The sequence below is a fragment of the Triticum dicoccoides genome, chromosome 1A (genome assembly GCF_002162155.2).
Source record: "Triticum dicoccoides isolate Atlit2015 ecotype Zavitan chromosome 1A, WEW_v2.0, whole genome shotgun sequence".
Taxonomy (NCBI): domain Eukaryota; kingdom Viridiplantae; phylum Streptophyta; class Magnoliopsida; order Poales; family Poaceae; genus Triticum; species Triticum dicoccoides.
In genome coordinates, this window is record NC_041380.1 from 571,923,481 (window position 1) to 571,930,866 (window position 7,386).

General features: G+C 42.1%; 1 pseudogene; it reads right to left on the reverse strand.

The window, feature by feature from the left end:
• Positions 1-1,345: 1,345 nt before the first annotated feature.
• LOC119291600 lies at positions 1,346-5,268 on the reverse strand (annotated as a pseudogene).
• Between the last annotated feature and the right edge of the window lie 2,118 nt (positions 5,269-7,386).

The window sequence follows — 7,386 nt, forward strand, 5'->3', positions numbered from 1 at the left end:
AAGAGGAACTGTGCAGTCTGCAGTACATTGCATCTCTTTAGTCCCACATCGGTAGTTGAGTGCGATTTTCACGGATTTATAACTATAGGCTTCAGCAGGAGTGTCATCAATTTTTATTTTTTTTGAAACTGTGTCATCAAGTTTCTGGTACAGGGATAGTGGTATATAGTTGTAGGAATAAAAAAATTGCTCCATTAATACAGCCAGGTTTTTGCCACCGACGATTGATTGAAAAGTGGTGTTTTTCCAATGGAAATGTGCATATGAGCAATGTACTTCAAATAACTATAGAATCGTCCTAAATCAACTATGTGGCATGGCCGCTATTTTCAGGAGTACTAGTTCCCATTTTCAGTACGGTGTTGTTGCCGCTGGCCTCCTGACCTATAGTTCCAAATTTCCAATATGTTATTTCAAGCTGCTACATGTCATGGTGACATAGTCTCATATGCTATTTTCAGGAGCACTAGTTCATTTCTAGTTCCTTATACAAGATTCAGATAAACTAAAATCTTGAAATGTTCTCCGGATATAACTCATAAGATGTAAAGACCTTGAAATCACCTTTTGTTTTTTCATCTTTTGCATTGCCCAGTAATCAGGATGTTAGAGTAGAGGAAAAGGTGAACTCAACTTAAAGTATATTTTCATGTTTGAAGCATAGTGATAAGACATTTCTGGTAAAAAACCGGGCTGCAATTTTCATGCTTGGCGTGTAACATGCTGAAACTTCATGTCTTTTTTTGTCAATATGGAGCACCACAGGTAGTTAGTGCTTGTGTTTTGCTCATGCTCCTGGTAAATCCTTTTTGGCCAGGATTCAGGAAGATTCTGTGTTCAGTTATGCTCACTGGTAATTTTCATTTATGTATCTGCAATATTTCGGGGCTGCTAGTTTCTGCTCATTTCTGTTTTTGTGCTCTTAAATAGTATATGGCTCCCTTTCTGTCCTGCTTAGTTTGTAAAACATAAATATAGATGTGCTGTGCATTGTTAAAGGTTTCTTTTTCTAGTGTATTGCTTTCAAGAAGTATTGGCACAAATATATTTCAGTGCTGTAAAAAAAATGTTTATTTCCTGTGATGATTGTTCCATAGCACCAGTTTCTGTCAAATCGTCCTCCCAGTCCTGAAGTAGATCACGCAACTTCATGAGAGCTACCAGTATGTAGCAATAGCATCCTCTCAACTCTTGAAAGTGCGACGCAAGTCTTGCTAGTTGTACTAATAGCAGAATATTGTGTCAAAGTCCGCATTTTACTCATGGCTAATTTATTGAATTCATACCAACACGATTTATAGAGGCTGGGTGTGAGCTCTTAAGGTTGTATAGACTCGATGCGGCATTAATAGTCAATACAAATTATCTTTATTAAAAAATACCGACTCGATTTATACAAACTCGATGGGACATTGCAAATCGCATGAGTTAATCGTGACAAGTGCAATCTCACTTGCCAAATCACTCTAGTGTGGCATAGCTTGCTCTGGTTTGTTTGCTCCAACATATATATGATGTTCTGGCTGCCTGCAATTTCATGGCTACTTCTCTCATGTTCATTCGTTCTCTTGGGAACAGACGGGTACAAGACAGAGCTACTTGCACAAGGGACACCAAGCACTGATATACCACGTTTCCTGCTTCCGCTGTTGCACGAATGAATCCCTTGCACTCTTCTTGGAGATGATCATCAATGATATGCAGTATCTGATCTGGAGAGTTCCTCTCTGCGAAATTGACAATGTTGAGTTCATTGTCAAAAATAGGGTCTGTTGGTCTCTTATCTATCAGCATCTCTAGAAGAACAACTCCAAAACTGTAAACGTCCCCATAAGTTGATGCTTGGCCAGTTTGAGCATACTCTGAAAACATATAAAATGAAACTGATTAGTGCCATATAAATCTAAAAAGCCAATGTTCAGACATTAAGCCTCACACAAATATATGATGTGGAGATGAATACCTGGAGCAATATATCCTATAGTTCCCTTCAATCCAATTGAGCCATCTGAAGTTGAGGCTGAACTTGAATGCCCAACTGATGTTGACTTTGAATTACGGACGAGGTTTGCAATGCCAAAGTCACCCAAATATGCATTCATATCAGTGTCCAGGAGGATATTGCTGGGTTTCAAATCGCAATGGACAATGGATCTTGTGATATCATGGTGCAGGTAGGCCAATGCATCAGCGATATTAACAGTGATGCTTATTCTTTGCCCTAAGCTCAAAATCCTTGGACCTTCGCCAGCAGATTTTGTGTGTAACCATGTGTCCAAATTCCCGTTTGGCATGAACTCATAAATTAGAGCTTTGAAAGTGTTACCATCATTATCTATTGTTGAGCATGCTGTTAAGATAGAAACAAGATTTCGATGTCGAATACTTCTCAAAACCTCACATTCTGAAATGAAACTTTTGTCTGCGTATCTCACATCGAGGTCAAAAACTTTAATAGCCACTTGTATTTTTGCTTGAGTTAACTTTCCTCTATATACTGAACCGTAGCTTCCTCTCCCAACCAGGTTTGACTCAGAAAAGCTCTGTGTAGCTTGAGCTAGATCCCTGTAGGTAACTCTAGGAAAATGCTTGCCAAAAGAAAGCAACAGTAAGTATGTTCTTCTTGGCGTCTTGCTCTCCAGGAGTACAAAGTAAGCGAATAATACGAGTGATGTGAAGCCAACCAAAGGGATACATACTCTGACCAAGTAGTACAGTCTTCCTTTTCTCTGAGAAATAGCAGAGCAAGTGGGCATACGAAGATCCACTGCTCCACCACAAAGTCCCGAATTCCCATCGAGAGAAACAGCCGTGACATTTTCAAATACCCCATTTCTTGGTACTTCTCCATGAATATGGTTGTAAGAGAGGTCTAGCTGGTTCAGATATTTCAGGTCACTTATTGATGTCGGAATGGATCCAGACAAACTGTTATGTGAAAAGTTGAGCACCACCAAGCTCTTCAGATTGCTCAAAGACTCCGGAATATCCCCTGTGAGAATATTCTGGTCCATTTGGAGGATCTGCAGCTCTTGACACTCACCTAAAGCACTAGGAATTTCCCCAGAAAGTTTGTTGGATGAAAGATACAGCTCAACTAGCTGCCTAAGATTACTGAACTCTGTAGGTATTGTTCCTTGTAAGTTATTGTAGGATAATGCACATATGGTCAGTGTGGAGCCAGTGTGGAAGATCTCCCTAGGAATGTTACCCTGTAGATTGTTATAACTAAGGTTCAACCTTGTGAGCATGGTGAAGTTTCACATACTGGAGGGTATCGGACCTTCAAACTCATTGCTTGCTAGATAGATCTTTATCAATTTAGTAAGATTACCGATAGAGTTTGGTATTGGGCCAGTGAAGTTATTCTCTTCAAGAACTAAAATTGCTAGATTTTTCAGCTTTCCAACCCATCCTTCAATGGAACCGCTGAGCTTGTTTCTACGCAAGTTTAGTAATGTTAAGCCACTAAGATTCCCCATGTTAGTGGGTATTGTCCCTGACAAGTCGTTTCTATCTAATGTTAGTATTTGAAGTTTGCTTGACAGGTTGCTAACAGAATTTGGTATAGCTCCTTGTAACTGATTTTGACCTACTGCAAGAACTTGCAGAGATGTGCAATTGCTCAATGCATCTATGAATTCCCAGCTTTGAATATCCTTTGCTTCAAGTTTATTATTCTGAAGGTTTAGATCGTTCAACATTCCAAGCCTACCAAGAGAACTTGGAACTTGAGCTGTCAATTTGTTGAATGATAGGTCCAATGTTGATAGCCCTGAAATATTACCTAGCGAAGCTGGGATGTGACCTTCAAATTTGTTATAGTCCAATGTGAGCCATGCGAGCCTCGGGAGGGTATCACCAAAATTAGGTGGCAATGTGTTCCCTATCATATTGGTACTTAAGTCTAAAATTTGCAGATAAGATTGATTAAGCAAGGTTGTTGGGATACTACCTGATAGGGTATTACCACCAAGTAATAAAACTGCCAGATTCGGAAATTGCCCTATCTCATTAGGAATGCTACCCATGAGTTGATTATCTGCAAGATCGATTACTTCTAACTGGCTGATGTTTTTCAGGCTTGGTGGGATCGTTCCGGTGAGATTATTTTCGGCAATCTGTAATTCTGATAATTTGGAAAGCAAGCCTATATTAAGGGGAATTTCACCTATCAGGGAGTTACCAGATAGATATAAGGAATTTAGGTTGGAACTATTTGTAAGTGTGGCTGGAATGATCCCTTGCAAAGAGTTTTCACTCAGCCAAAGTTTTTGCAGTCTATGGAGACTGTTGAGTGGAGGTAACTCGCCAGTGAAGCTATTTGTGGATAGGTCCAGTGTCTCAAGGAACGTCAGGTTCCCAAGGGATGGGGAAATCGGACCTGACAACCCTTGCTCGGCAAGGTTCAGCTCCGTGATGCGACCTGGGTGTGTGAGGCTGCAGTTGACCCCCTCCCACTTGCAATGCGGAATGCTGGCGTTCCAAGAGCCCAAGACTTGCCTTGGATCGTTGGTGATGGCCCGCTTGAAATATAGCAACGAGAGCATGTCCGTGCTGTTACCGGGGACTGTTGAGCAGGTGGCAGTGCCAACTCCATCAGAAATGACCAGCCGGGCCAGTATCAGGATCATGGTGCGTCTCGCCGGTTGATTGGCATACATGAGCCCCCCGTTACCTGCAAAGCATGAAGAAATGAGCACTGTGGGTAGTATGTTCACCTATGGAGTTGGACTGTGTGACCCTTCTCTGATTAACAATCACAAAATTACTATCTAATAGTGGAAAAAAAGGTTGAGAACTCATGTGGACAGAGGTTGAACTCATGCTGATAACCATTCCAGTTTTTAGTGCACAGGGGTTAAACTGTCCGAAATGTTTAACGCCTGACGGCCTCACCCACAGCAATTGAGACAAAGTCGACAGCAATTAGGAGGAGGAGGGAGTGGGGAACCTTTGCTACGCCGGATCGCACAGAACGGCAGCCTTTGTTGTAGCTGTTGCATGGTTATGCTGTGGTGTGTGAGCTGGGAATAAAGCGTGGGCTGGAACGCTGGAGGCTCAGTTCGGCTGGAACGCTGGAGGCTCAGCTCGGCTGGCTGAGGTCCCAGGGGTTTTAAAAGCGCTTTCACAGCGCCATCGCGTCCACACACTTGCATCTGGTCAGAAATCCTCATGTCTTATCTTAAGCTTGACTGGCTATGGAGCTGAGGACCTGTATCCAGTCTGTCAACCTTGTCAGCTACTCCCTCCGTTTTTAACACTACGCTAGTGTTAAAAACGCTCTTATATTATGGGACAGAGAGAGTAGTTACCGTTCCAGTTTTTATCTTCGTGCCCACCGCTGCTGTCGCTGTGTGAGCTGGACAGGATCGTTGCGGCATGCCCAGCCCCGAATCCAAGAGTTCTACTCGATACTTTTCAGCAGGAACTGGATAGAGAGTGATCTCCGCGTCGTTCAGTATACGACCTGACATGGAACGGTTCACTGGTCTAACATTCTCTTCTTCAATATTGTGATTTTTTTTTCCAGTATGAGTTCTAGTGTTGTTCGGATGGAGACCTCATAAATTAATTAGCTTGGAACCATCATTTTGTATGTAACGGCAATGTGCTTTCGTTCAGCTACAACGATTGGCCTGACTGCAGATCGTAGGAGCTGTCAAATCACAAATTCAATAACGATGCCCGGACAATTGAGTCGTCCTCATTTCCCATGGTTGAGTTTGGTTTGGTGAAAATATTTTTGCTGAAATGATGCACTAGAGTCATGTCTACTGCTCTGACCAAATATTCTGTTTTTCGTAAGCGGTTCTCCAGCAAACACTCAAAGCTCCCATGTTTCCACAAGCATGAAACATGAAGCCTCTTAATACATGATGTATATTTCCAGTTCTAATTCCAGGTATATTTGTTGCACTTGCCCTGTGCTTTTATGTCTCGAGAGGGATTAAGGCCTGTTACGTCAACTTTGCATTTGGGATATACTATGGGCTCAAGTGTTTAACAGTAACAATGGCGGTGATGAACTGGTTTCAAGCTGCACAGTTGGTTCTGTTACATTTTCTCTCCTGTTAACCCTCTTTTCGTTTTCTCTCCTGTTTCTCATAGCAGCCTGCTCTTTTACACATGGTTATTGGCGTGACTGATTTGTCGATGTTCTTCACTATTTGTGGAATGGATAAGTGATGCTCTCTGACCAGCCTCCAACACTGTCCTTCACTTCTGATTTTATCTCGCGGAATACCATAACTGGATAGTGTGAACAGTGAATGCACACACAGTGATCGCATACCTGTCGTTGCTGTGATTAGGGATGCAAATTAGGAACCTTCAGGGTACCCTCCGACCCTACTTAGTTCAACCAAATGAACTAAACTTTCAAAAATGAAGTAAATTATGAAATTTTAGTTCATTTAGTTGAACTAAAGAGGGTCGGAGGGTACCCTCAAGGTTTCAAATTTGCATGCCTAGACGTGATCGGTCGTTGCTTGCGTTTTCCATGGGCCATTTAAATCTAAGTTGCTGTGATGTACCTTCAATTATTTCCTGGATTATGTAAAAAATTCAAGTGCGGTAAGTGGCATGTTTTTCATTTTCAATGGAAATGGAGCTGGGGCAGGAGGAGCCCCTTTCCTCTAAGTGGCATACTTCATGAGATGAGGTGCTGCCTGCTCATATGTGTTTTGGAGCTGCCAGAATGATTGGATGCTAGCTATGAGATCAATGCTTGTTTTCAGAGACGCCGAGAAAGATGCGAAGGGCATACTTTTTATGATTGTGTCAATTCCAGTTCCTACCATCTCAAATTTAGGACATGATCAACATTCAAAATGTCTTGAGATTTTTTTTGTAAGGTAATCTTGAGATTTTAGTTTGCAATGAGCTCCGTGGTGGAGTACTAAGGTGTGATGCATAGCCCATGATCGTTGCACCTAAAGGGCTTATTCGTGTTGGGCCTTCTTCCCTTAATTGTGTGGGCCACATGAACACAACGTTCTAAAACTTACCATATGTGCTCAAGAATTCCCCTAAAAAATGTGCTCAAGAATGCAAGAGGTGCCAACCAACTTGTGGTTAGATTGTTAGGAGGACAGTGGTATCCCCAGCCCACCAGGGTTCAAGTCTTGGTGCTCGCATTTAACCTGGATTTATTTCAGGATTTTCAGCGATGCGCGTTCAATGGGAGAAGACGTTCCAGTCGACTACGAGTCACCTACGGTGAATTCGTAAAATCTCAAGATGATATGCCGGTTGAGTCTCTCATAGGTGCTAATAGGAGTAGAGTGTGCGTGTGTGTATTCATGGGAGTGAGTATTCATGGGAGTGAGCGTATGCGTGTATACATGAGTGTTTGTGTCAAAATTTATGAAAGACCTTCATAGC